Source organism: Magallana gigas, chromosome 3 (assembly GCF_963853765.1).
Source record: "Magallana gigas chromosome 3, xbMagGiga1.1, whole genome shotgun sequence".
In the NCBI taxonomy this organism is placed as follows: domain Eukaryota; kingdom Metazoa; phylum Mollusca; class Bivalvia; order Ostreida; family Ostreidae; genus Magallana; species Magallana gigas.
This window is the reverse complement of record NC_088855.1, coordinates 47,426,516-47,449,158: the sequence shown is the minus strand read 5'-3', so window position 1 is coordinate 47,449,158 and position 22,643 is coordinate 47,426,516. Positions and strand designations below refer to the sequence as shown.

Genomic DNA, 22,643 nt, shown 5'->3' with positions numbered 1-22,643 from the left:
GTGACGAAAAATTTAAGCCTTCTGATGTTGTGATATGCTTTTAATTATTCTATAAATATCATACATATACTCAAAGTTGTACTATATTTGCCAGTTTTAAACTATGTTAAGTTTTAACATAGTTTTTTAAAATGGTATTCCTCTTGATGATATTAAAAAATTCGAAAATTTGTTACAAAACTAGTCTAAAATGAAAAAAGTCGTCATTTAACAGGAAGTTGACATCTGATTGGTACTAAAATGAAAACTAACTATGACATGTCAAACAAAGCGTGTGTTAAAATGTTAACAGAAATTTGGTACGGACAGACAAACGCACTAGGGTAAAACAGTATAGCCCCTTTTCCTTCAGAAAAATACATTATTTGTATTATGTACCACATTACAACATTAAAATGGAATTTCTTTTTTCTACTAATTTTGGAAACATTAAAGAGTTTCATAACTTTTCTATATAAGGGTACATATTTTAAATGCATAAAGATGAATTATATCACAGCAAGAGAAACAAGAAGAACAATGATGCCTAAGATAAATGGTAAAGCATACCTAAAATAAAAATAAATAAAAAGTTTATATTCAGGGTACGATTGACTTAAGAAATAATAAAAACAAGAGGCTCATATCTCATCTTTACTACCCAAGGGTTTTGAGTCAACTAACTCCACAAATTTAGGGGAGGGAAGTAGACTGAAAATCCCTAGCTAGCAAAAATGTGAATAGGACATTCAATTGTTAAAATGCTATTGTCCTATAAACCGATGTCATACATACTGATCATGATAAGGATTTGTCCTGATATGCAGTTAGAACACCCTGTCTGGTTTTTAACATTAATTTAGATATGTTTAAACAATAATTAGGTATCAACTGGCACTTTGGATAATATATATAGGTCATTGCATAAAGAATTTACAGCAAAGCTTTTTTCATATACGATGTCTTAAATAAATCTCTTATTGCACCAGCCAACGTCTAAACGCTGAGTCTAAACAAGGCTAACATTTATTTGATGTTGTATTAATCAAATCTTTAATTATCTAATATATAAATATACAAGGGTTACGTTGACTGCCTCAGAATAGATTTACATTCTGTATCATTATTTGCTATTACAAAAATAAATTTCTCACACATACCTTTGACAATGTTTGTTGGTTGTAATTGTTGTTTCATTCCCTCTATCAGAAGTCTCAGTTACTGAACAAGTCCCTCCAACTGACTGAGTTCTAGTTGGACTGAAATAAAAAGGACACAGAAGTATTATGCATTATTAAATTCAACAGCATAAAAATTCTCCAACAATGTTCATTTTACTGCAAGCTGTATTGATTACAATTAAATATGTGCAAATGGTCATTTTCAATTCATATATTGGTTTTAAGCTCACCTGAGCTGAAAGCTCAAGTGAGCTATTCTGATCACATTTTGTCTGTCGTCCGTCTGTCCGTCCGTCTGTCCGTCTGTCCGTAAACTTTTCATATTTTCAACATCTTCTCAAGAACTACTAGGCCAATTTCAACCAAACTTGGCACAAATCATCCTTAGGCAAAGGGGATTCAAAGTTGTGAAAATTAAGGGCCACACCCGTTTTCAAGGGGAGATAACAAGAAATTAATGAAAAATTTCGAGAAATTTTCAAAAATCTTCTTCTCAAGAACCAGAAAGCCAGGAAAGCTGAAACTTGTGTGGAAGCATCCTAATGTAGTGTAGATTCAAAGTTGTGAAATTCATGACCCCCGGGGGTAGGGTGGGGCCACAATGGGGGGTCGAAGTTTTACATAGGAATATATAGAGTAAATCTTTAAAAATCTTCTTCTCAGAAACTAAACAGCCAGGAAAGCTGAAACTTGTGTGGAAGCATCCTCAGGTAGTGTAGATTCAAAGTTGTGAAATTCATGACCCCCGGGGGTAGGGTGGGGCCACAATGGGGGGTCGAAGTTTTACATAGGAATATATAGAGTAAATCTTTAAAAATCTTCTTCTCAGAAACTAAACAGCCAGGAAAGCTGAAACTTGTGTGGAAGCATCCTCAGGCAGTGTAGATTCAAAGTTGTGAAAATCATGACCCCTGGGGGTAGGGTGGGGCCACAATGGGGGGTCGAAGTTTTACATAGGAATATATAGAGTAAATCTTAAAGGAAGTGAACATGAAAAAATTATCATGGGCTTAAATTTGTCTGTATGATGTGTATAATGATATCTGAAAACCGTTTAGACAGAGCTTTCCTCAGTAAAAAGATATACCACTTAGAATAACTAATTCTTGCAATCCATGAGTGCTGCCATATTGTTAAAATCATTACCTCCCTGCTGGGTTATCTCTAAGCATCTAAGAGAGGGCAGCATTGATGCTGCCGTCAATGAGACACATTGCATTTTTACACACGTGTAGTAACAGGGATAAAATGCCATCATCAAAATGTGAATGGAAACTTGAAAGGAATGTAAAGAGTTGTCATTTTAAACAGTGTTTATGGAGGAAGATTTTGGATCTCAGAATGATGCATTCCCACCAGCAGTTAATGTGACATGTAACTAGAATGGAATGTCCGTGGATCAGTGTTATTGTGACCTATTTTTTCTTGCACTCGGGAATTTCTTGTTTATGAGTTTGAACATTATGTGTGCTACATAAATGAGCACACAAGGTGCATTGCACAGCATCCTGACTTTTAAAAAGTGTCTTAGTCCGGTTATTCTTCTGACAGCATAATCAGAACCGGCGTACATATCATCAAGATCTTATGTAAAAAAAAAAAACAAATCAGAAAAATTTTCAGGGCATTTAAATAAAAAGTAACGGTAAGAAACCCCACATGGAAAATGGACTTACAATTTTATATTAATTTAAATTGAAATCTAAAAACAGCATTTTATTTATGTAAACACTGACTGCCACATGCATTTCCGTACAAACATCTGGAATGTGATGGTCTTATATTTCACAAATTAATTTATCTATATTCATTTTTTGTACCAATCATAAATAGTTATCTGAGGTTCATTTATAGAAATGTACTAAATCCTTGCCTTCTCATGACAGTACACAAAATTTTTCTTCACATCAAGGCATAATTTTTCTCCTCAACTTTTATCAACTCTGTACATAAACACTGGCCTAGTTCCAACATTGACCCAGTCACCAGCAGCAATGTGGCTTATCTACGTCAGAGAGCAGATGCATGCTGGGGAATAATGGATTACCTCCATAAAGCTTTCACTGAGAGTGTTAAATTGATAAAATCTCTTGATAGAAATAAACAAATAGGTAACAGACCTCATTTTTAAGTTTCAAAAGGCTTTTATAATTTATTAAGCAACAATTATTTTTTTCATGTTCACTTCCTTTAAAAAATCTTCTTCTCAGAAACTAATCAGCCAGGAAAGCTGAAACTTGTGTGGAAGCATCCTCAGGTAGTGTAGATTCAAAGTTGTGAAAATCATGATCCCTGGGGGTAGGGTGGGGCCACAATGGGGGGTCGAAGTTTTACATAGGAATATATAGAGTAAATCTTTAAAAATCTTCTTCTCAGAAACTAAACAGCCAGGAAAGCTGAAATTTGTGTGGAAGCATCCTCAGGTAGTGTAGATTCAAAGTTGTGAAAATCATGATCCCTGGGGGTAGGGTGAGGCCACATTGGGGGGTGTTGAAATTTTACATAGGAATATATAGAGTAAATCTTTAAAAATCTTCTTCTCAGAAACTAATCAGCCAGGAAAGCTGAAACTTTTGTGGAAGCATCCTCAGGCAGTGTAGATTCAAAGTTGTGAAAATCATGATCCCTGGGGGTAGGGTGGGGCACAATGGGGGGTCGAAGTTTTACATGGGAATATATAGAGTAAATCTTTAAAAATCTTCTTCTCAGAAACTAATCAGCCAGGAAAGCTGAAACTTGTGTGGAAGTATCCTCAGGTAGTGTAGATTTAAAGTTGTGAAAATCATGATCCCTGGGGGTAGAATGAGGCCACATTGGGGGGGGGGGTGTTAAAGTTTTACATAGGAATATATAGAGTAAATCTTTAAAAATCTTCTTCTCAGAAACTAATCAGCAAGATGATTCTTTATAATTGTTAAGACTTTGGCTCCAGGACAATTCCTTGGCCTCACAAGAAGGTACAGAGTTTGATGCAGCTAAATATCCCATATATAAACAATTGTAAAGGATCTTTTTGAGAACTGCAATACTCAACATGTGATATGACTATAAAATTGAAGCAGGCAGCTATTTTTTCATTAGAATCTTTTTGTATTACTGTATTGAGTTATTGCCCTTGATTTATTGATTCTTGATTATTTTAATTAATGCATCAACTGTTAACCAATTATTGTGATGATTATTTTTATACAATAATAAATATTCAATGTATATAAGTTGTTCTGCATAAGTAGTTTTGGGTTAGGCTGGATAAGTTTGTTTATTTTTGATTTCCAATTTTTAGATACTATGAACTATTTTAGGCCGGCACATATATAGGGACAGTGTCTATTGCAATTTGACGAGCGACTGTTTGGGGTTAAACTTTAACAGATACGGATAGACTGAGTGTGTGGACACCCCTTCTCTATCTAATTTTCGTGTCTTCTAACCTATGATACAGAGTGTGCGGTCATTCCTCCCTGTATCGCTTTAATACAAGTGTGCAGTCATACCTGCTTGTGGTGGTTGCGGCGGAGCACTAGTTTATGGTCATCCCTGCTGGTGTTCTGGCCTTTCTAGCACAAGTGTGTGGCACTCCCTGCTTGCATTAGGTTGAGCTGTTGGCGCAAGTGTGCGGTCATCTCTGCTTGTGTTATCCCTGCTTGCGTTAACGTTGGTACCTGTTGAGTTGCGTAGGTGTGCGGTCATCCCTGCCTGCGTAACGTTGAGTCCCTATATATGTGCAGGAGCGGTAATTAAAGTCTGCTCTTGTAAATATTGGCAGCAATCAGGGCTATCCGAGTTCCAAGGGGGAAAAATGGATTTTATTTATACAAAATCTACATATATTATTGTACATTGTCCAGATGGTTTGTATTATGACTCCATTAAGCTGACTTTATCATACCTATTGTTCCTCAGGTGAGCGATGTGGCCCATGGGCCTCTTGTTATAATTACCAGGCAAAATAGCTCAAACGCAATATTAAAGATAGGTAATCAAATATTACATAGCTAGAAAAAATTGTCAGGAAGCTAGGTCATTTGAGAAAAATTTAACTAGAAATGTTCCAAAATTTACTATTGATGCATATGCATGGACAACGCATAACAACATATGAAAGCATTTCAGTGACACCTTATTTCATGAACAAAAAATTGGAAAGAATCAGGACATTCATAATCGTCCTTGGTCAGTATGACAGAAGAAACAGGGAATGCTCACAGCAACTTAAAGACATGGAGAGCAAATTATCGCCTGATTCAGATGAATGCAAAGGCTTTAAGCTTACCTTATTGTACTAGGCGGTGATGTACTAATCTCCTTCTTTACATAACTTGCAGTGTCTTAAAGAAAATAAATCATCAAATATACTTCATTTTTACTATAGAAAATCTATTTTCAGATATATATCAAACTGATTGTGTTATATATGACAGTAACAACTATGCACTCACTTTTTTGCATCATACACTCCTCTGTACCTGGATAACTAAAAATTGGATATAAATAAAACTAACATAAATGTTTGTAGTAACTTTAGCATAAAAATGTCGATTGTTTCTACTTTATGCATTCCAAAACAACTAGCTCAATGATAATTTACCTTTTTGGCATTTAAATTTGTGAAGAAAAATAACAAATTGTAATATTCGAATTTAATCATTCCCACAGTAACCAATCTAGCCTGCATTATATATATATATAAATATATATATATATATATATATATATATATATATATATATATATATATATATATATATATTAAATATATATCACTTATCTTTATCTAGAGGGACACAAGTAATGAGGCTTTTAATATAGAAGTATTTTGACAAAATGACATGTGGTGATATCGAACAGTGTTCAATATTAAAGTCCACAGCAAAAATACAAAACTGGACAAGAAAAAACATGGACCTCTGAAAAACATAAGAGATAGGATCAGGTGTCATATATACATGCATGGATGAGTGAGCATTCTCTTCTACCGGTCACACCCGCCGTAATCGGGAAAATGGAAAAAAATATCCGTCTACTTTTAGGTGATTAATTATGGCCTAACGATATTTCTTTTTCATCACCAGTCCATTACTTTTTTAATACCCTTATCGAACTGGTCAAATGGCTTTAAATTCAATTTTTAGTTTTCTACTATTTTATCAATACATATTATCAATAAGAATTACATGATTTGTTTTTTAAAAAATATAAGTAAGTTTTAGAGAATATAGTGTTTTGTTTCATATTTTAGGAAGTCAGTCTGAGACAAAGAAAGCTGCTTTTACTCACATTTTGTATTTGTTGCCGATGAGAACTAAACAGTACCCTGTGAACAAGTCAGATTGTTTTCAGGGATGCAGTTCCTTTCGTCAATGTTTCCTCTTCCATATGTGTTGAAATACGCACATTTTCCTTCAAAATTATTCATAAAAATACATGCACAGTATTATACAATAGTAACTTGAACAAATATCCTATTAATTTTTTTTGTTCCTTTATACATGTATTTTTAAACATGTATATTTAAACATTGTATAATCATCCCTTACACGAGAATAGTGGAAAAAGTATTATAAAATCTTTATATCAGATTTTTCTAAATGAAAAGTGTAGATACCATTAATCTTCTAATAGTGTTCAAAATATATTTTAATATCAAGATAAACATAAACACTTATTAGTTTATAGACCAGGTAATAAATTCTACAGAGAGTAATATAAGAAAGTTTCCTTATTTGTTTTGTGTTTATGATATAATTATAAAGTTATAAATAAATATATATAAATGATACTAGTAACACGTGTTTAAACATTGTTGTTATATTCATATCCGATTGGTCGTTTAAGTTAGTATGGCGTATCCAAAGTTACATGGGTAGGTATTAAGATAGAGGAAGTTGTTCGGGAATTCGCTTGCCTATCTGAGATATCTCGACAGCTTAGGACTGATTTCCTTGCGACATACAGATAAACAGACGTAGAAAACTTTTTGGGAAAACCTGCAGTTGAACCTAGACCACAGCCTGCAGTATCTGCACAATCTACAGACAAAAGTCCTGACAGCTATACCTTGCAGACACATTTAACTTGTTTCGGATATACTTGGACCCAAAGATTGAGAGTTTCAAGAGGAATTATTATTTCTAGTAAAGACATTGATAACATTACTTAGTCTATCAAGAGAAGTGCCAGGAAAGTTTTAAAACAAAGGAAATAAAATACAGTATCACTTCAATTCTGATATATTAGGTGATTGGGAAAAGATGCCAAAACGTGTGTCTGACCCCAACGCTATAAAACTGGTGACAGGACTTATAAGCTCAATATTAAAGAATGGATAAGAAAAGCAGGAATGTTTTCCCACAGGTTGACAACGGTTAGAGAGAATGAGAGCGATGACCTTGTGTCAGATACTGAAGATGAGAACACATTCACAAGGCGGAGACCTGCGCCCTAAGGGCAATCAAAGTAATATATATAGAGAGATAAGATTTAAGAATGCTCTCCTCAAAAACCATTTGGCGAGAAAAGCTGATATTTGTGTTAAAGCTTTCTCAGGTATTGTAGATTTGTTTAAATCATGGTCACCGGGTTTGGGTTAGGGCCACAATGAGGAAATGAAGATTTACATATTTTACCTTATCAAATATGGAGAAAATCTTCAGAAATATTCTTTTCTAAAACCATTTGTCCAGAAAAGCTCAGACTTGTGTGGAGGCATCATAAGGTAGTATAGATTTTAGTTTAACATACTAATATATAGAATAACGAATCTTTAACCCTTAATAATAAATGGGTTTTAGTGCAGCTGCTTTCGTCCCCTTTCTTTGTAAAAGCCTATGTTAGTTGCCAGTTTGTTTAAGTAATTGACTAACTGCCAAAAAGCATTCATATAAATACTCTTTGCTCTACTAAAGTGCCCACTCAGTTTTTTTTTATTTCTAGGTTATGGGTCATAAAATCGGTAGACAGATTCCATTAGTAAGGGACAGTAGGAAAAGCTATAAGCATCTGAAATCACTGGGTATTCTACAAGCAAATCTATAATCCATGCGATTCATTTCATTAAGTTTCAAAAAAAACCATTCAATGACGGTCTCAAACATCGCTGCATAGAAAATCAAAGTACTGAGAGTACTGAAAAACGGGGTCTTGAAAGTTTGAATTCGTAATTGTCCTTGATTTCCTCGAATAAGCTTCCAAAAATTTTTGAGTTTCAATCAGTTGTTACAATCTATGTAAATTCGGCTTTTTTGCAATTGTCTGATACTTTGTCTAAATTTTACTCAATCCCGGGCTTCATAATTGTAGAAAATTGACAATGTAATATATAATATAAAATAAGATCCCAAGGAAAAATTTTAAAAATTACTTCTAACCGGGAAAATCAAACAACTACATCAAAGTAGATAATTTTAATCATTAGATTTATTCAATTTTGTGATCCAAGGGAAAATCCACAAGTCGGACGGTATCCATAATAAAAGTTATATGAAAACCCCAAAAACTCTAAAACTGCTGAATTAACAAACAAAGTAAACATTTGTAAACCGATAACAAACACAGGCACCTGACGTTAGAAATATTTTTTTACAATGAGATTCCAAGAACTTTGACAATAAAAGGATTTGTCACGGTCGCCATTTTGATTTTTAAGACCGACTTATGTGACACGATTTTCTTCATTTGCGATTCATGTAAAATTAATAGGTAAAAATAAATCCGTTTGCCACTTACTACTTTTTTGTGTAAACTTGTGCATCACCTACACGAATTACGATACAACCATTCCTTCCATTAAAAATCATACTCCGAAAATCTGAGACATAACTAACAGAGATAGTCAACTCCGCCATTAGCGTGTAAATGTTACGGGACCAACCTTACTTTGAGAACTACAAGTGCAACAGCAATCTTGAATAAGTTATTAAATTTTAACCTGATAGTGAACATGAACATGAACCTGTAAATATTTTAAGCATGTTTTATTTATGAAATATTTACAAAAACTCTTTATTTAGTTTTTAAATTACTTTTGTAATACTTATTGATTTTTCACAAAGTAATGGTAATGCATTACTTTACTCATGTAATGGTAATGTAATGCATTACTTCAAGAAAATTAGACAATGGAGATGGTAATTTAATGCTATAATTCATGAAGTAATGGTATTATAATGCATTATTTTACAATGTAATTCACCCCAAGCCTGATTCCAACTAAGCCGGAAAACATGAACATTAACATTTAACTTGGTTCTTCAATCGATAAGATTGTATATATTATATGATGTATAAGTCTTCCAAAATATATAATCTATTATAGATTTTGTCGACAATGCATTGTTTAAATTTTATATTCAGTTTAATCAACTAAAGAGCCAACGAACGAAAAGGCAAATTCAGACTTGTTTTTATTTTCTTTGTACAAAATTCCTTTAAAGACGAACAGCAGTCATACCGCAAGTAGACTGGAAGCCAATGAAACACCTATTTAATTTGTAAAACATCTGTGTATCACCCGTCCCGATTTTAACTTCGGCTTGCGCATGAACTTTGGTAGTATTAAGGTGAAAGATTGTCAAAATAAAATTCACAACTTTTCAAAAATGGCACATTGCGTTTGGGAACTTTCGATTCCACCATCAACCTCTTCTATTGAATAAAGAGCTCGTACACCAACTGAATCGTCAACGGCGCTGTGCATTCAGTTACGTAACTCATTCCACATTTGAACCCGAGCAAGAGTATTTTGATCAATAAAACTATTTGTTCATTTTCTAAATAGAATTTTGTAATGTTTATACACGGAGGATTTAAAAAGATTTAATGCGTGTTTTTATAATACATATTGACTGAAATGCATAAAAACTTTCCGCATTATTTTCTTACGCGTAGACTCAGTTCATGTGTTCTACGCGTGCCTTCCGGTTTGAGACTTCGGCTGACAGTAAGGTATCACAACACTATTTTTTCGAAGGTTCACGTCAAAACATGGCTGAGTGAAAATAATTCCCGAATTCCCCTTCGTTTTTAGGAGTTTTCCGCTAGCGACAGGGACTGTACTTTTTTATGAGATAAAAAACAACGTGTAAAATGCCTGATTTTCCCACCTTTGTAAAAATACGAAGTCACTTGAATTTTTGATGTCAGTTGTTTAGGCAGGGGGGTGAAAGGGCTCGGACATGATTTTCAGGCATATGTGTCACTTTGATGTAAACAAACTCTCGTGCCTTTGTGGATGGCTGTGTGTTTTTGCTACTAAATTGGTTAGGAACAATTGTTTTAAAAGTTGTAAAGAGGAATTTTCCCAGAAGTTTGTTTTAAACTTGCTACCCGTATCTAAAGTTGCGTAATTTTGGTAAGAGTATATAGTAAAAATTAATAGTGTTGTGCAACCTAAACCAATAGACGGGGTCACGTGACCCCGTCTAAAAAGAAAATAAAACTCATTATGACACAGACCAGAGCCTGCAATGCTTATACTCTACTTACTAGGGGGTTTTATGCGAGGAAAAATTTTACAAACGACCTATTGCAGATGTTCTGAAGTTTTCGAATGTTGATATCAACAAGCTTTTGATGAAGAGAATGTGTGAAAAGGCGGGATAATAAGACAATTTTATCAACCAAGCAGAAAAACGTACATGTGCCACTAGTTTATATCAAAGTGGATTATATGAGCAAATAATTATGCACAGAACCGGTCACCGAAGTATAAATGGAGATAGAGTCCAAAGAGCAAATGAAGTATGTTAACAACATTTTAAATCCCCCATCAAAAAAAGCTTTGCCCTCTCTCGCGTTTTCTTACCCTCGCCCAAAAATAGCTTATATTTCAATACAGTATAGCCATGTATTTTATGTATAGACTTATCATTCGTCATTTACAAAATTAAATGGACGCCTATATGGTGCTTTCAAAGACTGTGGCTTCAATATTTCAGACACCGGTTCCTCTTACCTCCTAAAATCCACCTCCACTCCGTGCAGACCTCAAACTCCTTGGTAAAAGTCTCGTCCAGGAGACAGTGGTAGTCATTTTGACTACAGATTAGACGTAACTGTTGATTTGATGGTTTGGCTAACTCCAAACAAGTTGTATTCTCCACAAGTCTTTTCTGTGACAAGACTCTGTGAAAGACCGTTACTACTAGGAATATTATTATTCTGATCGTCATTTTTGTATCACGTCCTTTTAATCTGCAAAATAAATGATTTTAAGAGTGTTCTAAGTTTGCAATTAGCTTCATAATTTTCAATGCAGACTAAACTTTATGTTAACCGTACCATTGGAATACCTTTTGTTTGTTCTTTTAACGATTTGTTTTTCGTGACCTATGCTTTTAATTTTAATTCATGAATTGTGTATGTTAAGATATTAAGTAAACCTTTGGATTATGGTAGTTAATAATATTGAGTGTTGAATATTTCAATCTTGAAATAAATTATCACTTTTTATCAAGTTTTTGGGACTAATAATATTTTAATTTAGCCTAAAATGAATAGATAATTTTTTTTTGGAATAGGTAGTTTTTATTTTTATTTTGCATATTAATTTATTAAATAGCAATAACAGCTTTAATTTTGTCTCTTATTAGCAACATGCATTACATACACGACTTATTAACTCATATCAACAACTGTTTATCTTGTAGTAGATATTAACGAGGTCATTATCACAACTTTTAATAGTTGGTACCATAATTTTTCATTCACTTTTTACTTCATTATCATGATTTTTATTATTTCGTTATTGCGACTTTTTACCATGTAATATTTAATGACTTTTAACTCTTTCCACTTTTTTCAATTTCACTTCAACATACTGGCACTATACCAGTTATCGACTATAATTTTACGTTTTCTTTTCGTGTTTCCTTATTTCTTAATATATTTGAATAAAACTTGACATACTTTGAATGGTGAACTCCTTATTTATCCATCGTTAGATTATATCAACATTTAGAACCCAAACATATTGTTTTTGTGCTATTTAGCACGCTCCGAATTTGCCGAGTTTTTACGATTTACTGTACCAGTTATCGGCTTCGTGATAATTACCCAGTAAAATTCCTTTACATGTTGATTTCATATTCTGCAAAGTGAAAATTGAATTATTTCCATTGCAGGGTCAGCCTATAGGTCGTAGGGTTATTATACATAAACAAAACTCATAAAATTATCCGTTTATCATCATACGGTAATCAGGGATGGGGTCAATTACAATGGAAAGTAATTAATTAAATTACAATTACTTGCTTAAATTCTTCAATTAAATTACCATTACCATTACAAGAGTTTTCAAATGTAATTAATTAAATTACAATTACTTTGCGAATGTAATTAATTAAATTACAAATTACATTTTGAAATTCATAAAAATTTAATAAAACTATGATTTATCTACAACACATAAGGAGGTATGTCTATAATGTGAATAAAATGTTGTCATAATCAAAATACTTTCACTGTTTGAGAATTTGCTAACTACTCTGATAAGTAACATTTTTTGGAAAGAAAAAATATAAATTTGGTTTTATTGTTTATTTCAAAACACAGGTACCGGTAGTCACAATATGGAGGTGTCCCCTACCACTTTAATATTCAATAAACATTTAAAAGTCATATCCCCTAACCTACACCTATCATGTCAACTCAAGTATTTCCTGCATGCAAAACTATTAAATGAAAACTTTCTCCTTTGCATTTTTTATACACTATTTTTTTTTCTTTATAAATACAATGCCAAATTACAGGTTAATCTCAGGTAGAGGGCAGACTATAATTGTTATCAAAACACAATTCACACCTGTTGTTCTCTACCTCATTATCAAATGTTTGCAATAAGGGAACACACCCTGTGGACATGTTAGGCATCAAAAACTTAAAACCCATTTGAAGCCATGCATTTTAGCTCTATGTATTTTAGGCTGCATGATAGTTTATATAACACCGATTTTTTTTGTAAATTAAACAGTGATGTTTTAATCTAACTCAATGATAATTGATACACTAATTTTTCTAATGAGAATGAAAGTATTTTTTAAGAAAAAAGAGATCAAGCAAATTATCAAACACATGTACTTAATTAAATTTGGGAAACTTATGATTAAATATTGAATCACTGAAAAAATTCATTCTGAAAAATATTTAGTATGATATATATAATAATGGTTCAATACTTTTTAACTACTCTTCCTAACTTGATCTTGTACCATTGATAGCGTGGGGAACAATGGGTAGTGGACAGCTTCATATTTATATGTACATCAGTGTGTAATTGAAAGTAATTGAAAAGTAATTGGAATTACATGCCTTTTTTGAAAGTAATTAATTAAATTACCATTACATGTAATTGAAAATTTGGCCAATTACACATTACTTTCAATTACATCAAAATTTGTAATTAATTACACTCAATTACAATTACAAATTACCATTACCCCATCCCTGACGGTAATACATAAAAACGTATGCTGTTCAATACATAATTGTGCAATTAGGCGTTCAAATGCACCATGAATCCTTCAGAATTTAGTGAATTCCTATTGTTGAGAAATTTAATATGCATTGATATTATATGTCAAATCAAAGAAGGGATATAATAACGTATCACAAAGAGGTCATATTCTATTTTTAACTTATTACGTCACTTTCCCCACTGCTGAAAGTGCAAAGATGTAAATCAGCGGTAAACAATGATCGTTAAAGCTCATGTTTAAAACATATTCAAGAAAGTTTTCAAGCAAACTTACTTTTCTTTATTAGAAAACAGACGACTGAATTAAAAAATCTCGGATAGTCGCGTGCTATAAACCTGAACCCTCAGTTTAGCCGATAATTGGTCTTAGCCGATAACTGAAACAGTACCAGTACACGATATTCGTATATCTTTGATATTTATTGAGAAATAAGTTAATTCAAGCGATTTAATAGGTTTTGGGAAAATTACTTCAGATTTATTGACATAATTTGCCCCATGACCTTTTCAATAACATTTGTATCTAAATAAATAAAATACGATATTGTGTAAACAAACTCTAGAATCAGAGCTAGATTGTTCATGCGTGATCATGACTATACCGCACTCCAACCCTGGGCCAATCAATAAAATAGATGAAAACAGATTTAAATATGAAACAACAAAACGACAGACACCAATACTACATGAGCTATAATTGTAAGATATCTATTACACAGTGCCTCGTACCCACCCAGACTTCGCACCTGGAAAAATAGTTGGTGGTCTAGGGACCTATTACATGTAACTACGCAAAAATAATCCTTATGGACTTTGGTCAACTGACATATCAAACATGTAACCGCTGTATAACGTGAAAATCCTATAATTAAGGAATAAGAAATAATTATTGGGGTATTGTGAGATGATAATTTTTGTTGGGGTGTGATCAAATGCAATAAAGCCCGGTATAAAAGATTGATCATCCCTAACCAAAATAGTGATCCCCTCTTAATATTCAAAGAACTATTCCTGGTAACTTAAATTTACATGCATAATTTTCTGCGATTGTTTAACAAGATATAAAATCATTGACATTTCAAAGTTAGTTTCATTTCGTATAAATTTATGCAAACCCCGCTTGCGCTTCGAAAGTCTCTTATTTTGGGTAATCGATTAAATGTGTTGACCTGTACGTTAAGCCGTAGTGTTATCACAAATGAATATTTATATGGAAAATTGGAATACAAAACTAAAAAAAAAACTCACGTTATGAAACAGTGTCATTTCTTCGAAACCGAAACTAATTCTTAAAAGTACGGAGACGCGCATTAGTCATAATCGGGATCAATAAGGAAGTCAACAACAACTCCGCTGTATACGGTGTGTGGATCTATGATGATAAAAAATGATAGGCCTGCACCCTTTAGGTTAATATGCATAGTGATAATGCATCGGCGGATCCTTTAACAAATTTTAATTGTAATGGGGCTGTCAACTTCTATATGAGTTCCACTTGATTTTGATTTCAGGTTAAACTATACTTTGTGCAAAATTTAATTGGTGTGCGTTGTGTGGTTACTGGATACCTACTTTGGATCTCTTTGTATTTAAGATCAATTCTGTGTAAGAATCAAAGATTTATAAAAGGGCCAGACCACGCATAGTCACCGCATTTTCCTTATATTTCATACATGGACACACCAAGGAGTAAAACGCAAAAAACCACTAAAAGTTGGTTGCTAGGGGTAAACGTTGCCATAGTAATTGAGGCTAAAGATGGAAAAATCGCAAAAATTACCTACTTTGAAGACATATTAGAAGGTTTTGCCCACTAATGTAAACTATTAAAGACATGAAACAGCCTTTGTCCTATTTCAATTATTTTATTAAGAAAAATGATGGAGAAACCAATACTTTTAAAATGCTACCATGGAAACCGTTACAAATTTTTGAAATCAGTTTTTTTGCAGTTTTTTGATAAGCCTAAATAGAAAACTGTAAAAATTTTCCATCCATATCAATATCCATGCTATATAAATTTTATTATGAAAATTTAAGACTTTAAGATGATTTTAATATGCTTTAATTCCCGATTTTAGAATTATTTTGCAATTTTTTTAGTTGGGACTTAAAAAAAATATATCTAAATTTGCATTTTATACCACAAAAATCTAAAAATCTTTGTTTTGCAACAGAGAAGTGTTGTTGCTATGGAAAATTAAGTTGCGTAAAGCCCCTTTCACAGTTTGCGCACGAGCAGAAGCGACCAAATATTCGTGCGACCAAAAAAATTAAGCCCCTTTCACAATTGGTGCACGAGCACTTTACAACACTTTGCGACCGGAATTTTTTAGATTCGCATGAGCTCTCTTATACGTTGCACGAACTCTCGCATACGTTGCACGGGCTCTCGCACTCGTTGCATGCGTTTTTGTGCTCGCATCAACTCTCCTCAAAATTGTGGACATGCACACTATTTAGACGCGACCGAATGCGATCCAAACCATCGCAGTGCAACGCACGAACATTAGTACGAACGTTTTACAACGTTTTGTGTACTCACAAGAGTGAAGCACGATTTTTAAAGGTCGTAAAATAAATCGCAGTTGTTAATGCGCGTATTGTGCGACCATGAGATTGTTGCTCAACATGTCTCATGTGAACTTGCAACGTTTTACTATCATTGCACGACTTATCAGTAATATGCCATGCTTTGCCACTAGTATATATACCCTGTATAAGCATCTCTGTTTCAGACCACAATTCAACAATATACATATATTGCATGATGATGAGGGAAATATGAAGATTTATTTCTCCAAGAAAAATCATATTTCCCCAGGGCATCGCCCGAAGGAAATTTGTTTTTATGGGGGAATAAATCTTCATTTTCCCTGAACATTAATGCAATAAACAAACAACGTATGATTTTACAAGATACGTTGATTTCTAGAAATTGTTTGATTGTTTGATTTCCTCTGTTACTGTCTCACTTTTCTTTCATAATTTCGAATCATAGATGATCAAGTTGGTTTTGTGATATATAGAGAATCATAATGATAAAATATTTTTGATTTAATCATACTTGTCTACATCATATGCTCATATCGACTATTTCATTCCTACGAAATCGCCCTGTCACGTGACTATCTAGACCAATCAAATATAATAGAATAATCATATTGCGGTATAATAATAAATGCTGCTGCATCTCTGTTTCTTCTTGGGCGGCATGTTCTCTCGCTGTCAACTATATCTACTGAAGAGCGTCGGAAATGGGCGGTATACGAGGGTTTTTCGGAAATTATTGAGACATTTACTATTATTTCCTTGGGAAAAAAGATAAACCCTTGAAATTTCACCAAAACGTACATCAGGATAGAGTTTACCAATGTAAAAAATTTATTGTCCATAGCATGATAAGATCATTCCTGGTAAACTGACCATATTGCCATCGCCCAGATACCCGGCGCAACCGCAAACTTACTGCAACGTCATTTTAACGCTTCTTATTGATCCTATGCTTTAAACACCTAACAAACAAAGTGAAATTAGAATAAATTCTTCATTTCTCATCTTTTGTTTACATTTCAAAATGTCAACATTCGTATATTCCCCCCATTCTTGATTTTTGTGAAAAAAAATCGGGTCATCTCTAACCGAAAGTCAAATTACTGTGAAATGTCTCCTATAGTGATTCTGTGTACATATTTTAGAACTATTGACATCAGTTAGTGTGTAAAAAGTACTTGATATTTAGTCACTTTGTCTGAATTCTAGCTAAACAATTAGTAGAAAAGACTATAAACTGAAGTTCTCTATCCCTTGCCATCGTATAGTTTTTGTTAAAGCAATTGGGTGGCATTAAAAGGTCTTTTTCCGAAATTTCCATCAATCTGATGTATATATTCGCTGCGCCACCTTGACGTCAAATTTGTATATACCGTCGTTTTCAAATTCCTATTGCTTGGTAAATATATCTGTACCATATCCGTATTACAACTCAAACACCAATGAAACTTAATTAAAAGTTAATCACAATAAATAACAAAATGAACATATATAATCTGATTTCTTTTAGTATAAGCTGTGAATTTGCTGACACTTAGATAGACGATGTTTTAGTTTTCTTACTCTCCGAGTTTATGCTTGCGCCGGGTACCCCGACCACCGATTTGTTAACTACCGTTGTAAACAAAATATTAAACATTTTTTAAATATTACTTTCTTTAATTATTTGTTAAGGTTTCTTCAATGTTCATGCCAATTTTCACCATAATTTGTCGCTTACCCCCTATGACTCGCACGAGCATTCGTACTATGGAAAGCATGATCGCATGTCCAATCGCATTGGCGCATGTTCAATCGTCCGATCACCTGGTCCCTCGCGCGATCCTATCGCATTATCTTTCAACAGTCGCTTTCATTGTACAACAGTCGCATATAAACGCAAGATATATCGCAAGATTTAATGCGTTTACATCGCACAACGCTCGCTAAGATCGTGCGAATTTCGTACGAATACTTTTTTCGTACGAGTGCAACAGTTAACGATTCATGTCTAATTTTATCGGTCGCACGAATATTCAGTCGCTTCTGCTCGTGCGCCAATTGTGAAAGGGGCTTTAGATATGAATCGTCATTTGTTGCCGAAATAATCGCATATGAAAAAAGTATTCGTACGAATTTCGCACGAACTAAGCGAGCGTTGTGCGATGTAAACGCATTGACTCTTGCGATATATCTTGCGTCTGTATGCGACTGTTGTACAATGAAAGCAACTATTGAAAGATAGTACGATAGGAACGCGGCCATATTCAGTAGACAGTTAAAAGCGAGAAAAGATGCCGCCCAAGAAGATACATTTACATGTATGCAGCAGCATTTATTATATCATACCTCAATATGATTATTCTATTATATCTGATTGATCAGGAAGTCACTTGACAGGGCGATGTCATAGGAATGAAAAAGCCGATATGAGCATACGATGTAGACAAATATGATTAAATTAAAAATATTTAATCATTATGATTCTCTCTATATCTCAGAACCAACTTAACTATCTATGATTTATGAAAGAAAAGTGAGACAGTTACATGGGAAATCAAACAATCACAACGTAAATGTTTCGACTGTTTAAAAGTCAAACATTGTTAGAAATCAACGAATTTTGTGTAATCATATGTTGTTTGGTATAATAAAACGTTTATTGCATTAATGTGCAGGAAATATAAAGATTTATTCCCCAGAAAAAACAAATTTCTCTCGGGCGAAGCCCTCGGGAAATATGATTTTTCTTGAGGGAATAAATCTTCATACATGTATTTTCCTCATCATCATGCAACAAATATCTATTGTAAATTTTAGTCTGAAACAGATATACTTATACTGGTATATATACTAGTAGCAAAGCATGGCATATTGAGGCTGATAAGTCGTGCAATGATAATAAAACGTTGCAAGATTACATGAGACACGTTGAGCAACAGTCTCACGGTCCCAAAACAGACGCATAAACACAAGCGATTTATCTTACGATCTTTATAAATCGTGTATCACTCTTGCGAGTACACAAAACGTTGTAAAACGTTCGTACTAATATTCGTGCGTTGCACTGCGATTATTTGGATCGCGTTCGGTCGCGTCTGAATAGTGTTCATGTCCACTATTCAGAGGAGACTTGATGCAACCAGTAAAACGTATGCAATGAATGTGAGAGCTCGTGCAACGTAAGCGAGGGCTCGTGTAACGTATGCGAGAGCTCGTGCGAAGCTAAAAATTTTCGATCGCAAAGTGGTGTAAAGTGGTCGTGCGCCAATTGTGAAAGGGGCTTAAAAAATCACACAGAAATTCTTACTTTTTGAAAAGTCCATAGCAACGGCAGTTATTTTTAAAAAATGTCAGATTTTTTTCAAGTATCAATGAAATTCTTAATTGCACAATCATAATAGTGTTAACCAAAAATTCCAAAATTTGCACCTTTGAAGAAAACAGATTTTAAAATTTCTGTTTAGTAACCATGGAAACACTCGAAAAATATGGGTGTTTGACTTTTTTACTCACCAAAATCTATCAAAATTGTCGAGTATGAAGAAAATCCGTGACTATACTTGGCCACCAAATTTTGATTCTTACATAGAATTGGTCTCAATGTACTGCACTGTACTGCAAGGGTAAATCCAGATCATGCGCAGATATCCGAATTTGCTTGCTTTTTTTTTTTTTTTTTTTTTGCCGCAGGGTGGGGTGAGCGGAGATTCTCAGACTCTCTAACTTAACAATGTTGATATCAAAAAGTTTTCATTTTTCATGGAAAGGGGGCCCTATCGTCCCAACGTCCACGAAAACATTTTATGGAGATGTAATTAGGCCATTTTGTACACATGCAGACCAAATGTAAACAATTCTTAAATTGATTTGTCCATGCCAAAACCTGACCGAAAGTGCTGTAAAAAAATACAAAAGCAATGAATACGAGGCTTTATGTGTTGTTTTGTATGCAAATTACTAACAAAAGTATATAAATATATAAGATGACTGGGACTTCAATAATGTTATAAATACTATATATTTACATTCCAAATATTTTTTGCATGTAAAGTTTGTGAAAAGATACTGCAGTTATAAGACACTGTAACACACACAGGGTACTCAAATGTTAGAATGGCAAGTTTCATTATGACGTCACAAACGTTGAACGCTGTAAAATTCAACGTCACAAGCGAGAATCAAACTTCACGCTTGTGGATGTTACAGTAGCTCTTCCATTAATTTGAACTTACCCTTAGGATAAAACAGAAATTTTGAGGTAAAAATCACACTTGCAGACAAGGAAAGAAGTTAAATCAAATGTAAATATAAGCATTAAATCATTATTTTTTGACAGATATAGTCTCATAACTACGAAAGCCGAGAAGGATCATTCGAGATTCGAGATTCGAAATACGAGATTCGAAATACGAGATTCGAGATTCGAAATACGAGATTCAATATCTAAATTAACCAATCAAATCATGGATCTGAAACCAGTATCCTAGCAACATCAAACTGTTCTAAATAAAGATCATTCGTACATGCTCTTTCCTACAAATTAATGTCTTAATAGCTCTTATATAGTGGTTATAAAATGGTTAAATTAACATTGATGAATTGACCCCACACAGTATAAACAATTAAATTAGAAATAACACTGTTGACTTTGCGAATCTAAGTGGTTTTGTTTGCCCTGTATGTATTTCCCCCCGAACAATTTTAACCCGAAGTGTATTCGCCCCAACTGTGTAAAAATCGGCTCGCGAAGAAAGATCTGTTTAATCTAAATGTTTTAGCTATGAAACGAAACTCAAAAAAATAATCGACATGTCAAAATATAGGTTATGATAAAGTTTTAAACCATAGAAGATATAATGATTTACAACCTCAAAGACAAAAATCCAGATAAGAATAGTGTATTGAAGGGTATGGCAATGCCATTGTCGATATGAGAGAGAGAGAGAGACAGAGAGAGACAGACAGACAGACAGACAGACACAGAGAAAATTTTGTAGTGTCAAATTCAGTTTGATTTAGAATTTGAAATTGATTTGATTTGTTACAAGCATATATAGACAATAATTAAGCCTCTAAAACGAGAAAAGAGAGGAGGTAGCTAGGGTAGGGCAGACCAACTAGCAAGCTTTAATTTTAACGGTGTTAGCGCACCTGTGATTTACATCGACTTCTCTCTCTCTCTCTCTCTCTCTCTCTCTCTCTCTCTCTCTCTCTCTCTCTCTCCCTCTCTCTCTCTCTCTCATCACCTAGCATTTCCTTTTCCGTGAGGGGGCTGGGGTATTTGTGATGTCTTATACATTAGCTAGCGAAAATGATAAAAAAAAAAAAAAACATGAAATTTTCTTTAAATTGTGTGCGGATGTTGTACGCCAATAATCTGTTTTCAGTATATACATTTCAAGAGGGGGGGGGGGGGGGGGGCGGCTATATAGTCCTAACTAATTTGTCAGTTATTCTGTCCCCACTTTGTTTTCTCTTCGTTTTCCAGGGTTTTTTTATTTGGCTCGGCAAATTAATATAAAACTTTCTGTGTAGCTCCATAACGATGCACTGTAGATAAATTATGAGTAGTTTTACTTCTGATAAACAGGTACATATCCGTACTTGATTTTTAATTTGACTCTTATAATCGGATTTAATATTCCAATAATTATAGGGTAGGAAAGAGTAGACGGGACTTTTTTGCGCATATCCTACTGTACCATTCATTCAACACAGGTATTAGCACTCATCGAGTTCGACTTGCTTTCCTTTTCTTTCATCCACTGAATTTAAAGCTATTAATTTTTGAAAATATTTTGAATTTATGGCCTGATTATATATAAATTAGAGCTGCGCTGGTGAATATATTTACCCAAATGGACCAAAATATAACTAAATGAATCTAAAAGTTTTGACAAAATTAGTTTTAAACGTACGACTCTTTTTTTCAATTCTAATCGGGTATGTCCTTTAAAGAAATCTTGAACCACACACATTTTAGCAAATAAAACGACAATTGTTTAATTTTTTTATGGGGAGGGAGGTGGTGTCGGTAAAGGACATGTATTGCTTGTGGCAGTTGTGCTATACTCTCATTTGTTATAATAGGTAATACTACATATTGATATAAAATGAAAGTTTCCAATTACACTGTACATAGCTTCTATCAGGCATTTTGACCCGTGCGATAGTTTAAAACAATTTTCAAAGCATTTAATGTAATTCAACCGATCATTTTTGAAATTTAATTTTCTGGATCCCCGCCTGATACGTCCGCCTTCTTGTATATTAGAATTACATGTACGTTGACCATATGTACACATTAACTAAATCGGCTATGTTATGGGACGATAACATTTTTTATCAATGTTTTTGCAGGATATGTAACAAATAACAGCCTATTTGTGGGTTTTTGCACTGATTATTTGAGATAATTTGCCGCCATCTTTTATGAATTCCACACACCACTCACAGTTTCTTTATTTGGTGTTCTG

General features: G+C 33.6%; 1 long non-coding RNA gene across 1 annotated transcript; it reads right to left on the bottom strand.

The window, feature by feature from the left end:
• Positions 1–6,422: 6,422 nt before the first annotated feature.
• On the bottom strand, positions 6,423–14,985 carry LOC136274040 (uncharacterized). Its single transcript, XR_010712307.1, has 3 exons — positions 14,881–14,985; positions 11,113–11,351; positions 6,423–6,560 (listed from the first exon to the last, which is right to left on the bottom strand). It is a non-coding gene; the product is annotated as an uncharacterized lncRNA (long non-coding RNA).
• Between the last annotated feature and the right edge of the window lie 7,658 nt (positions 14,986–22,643).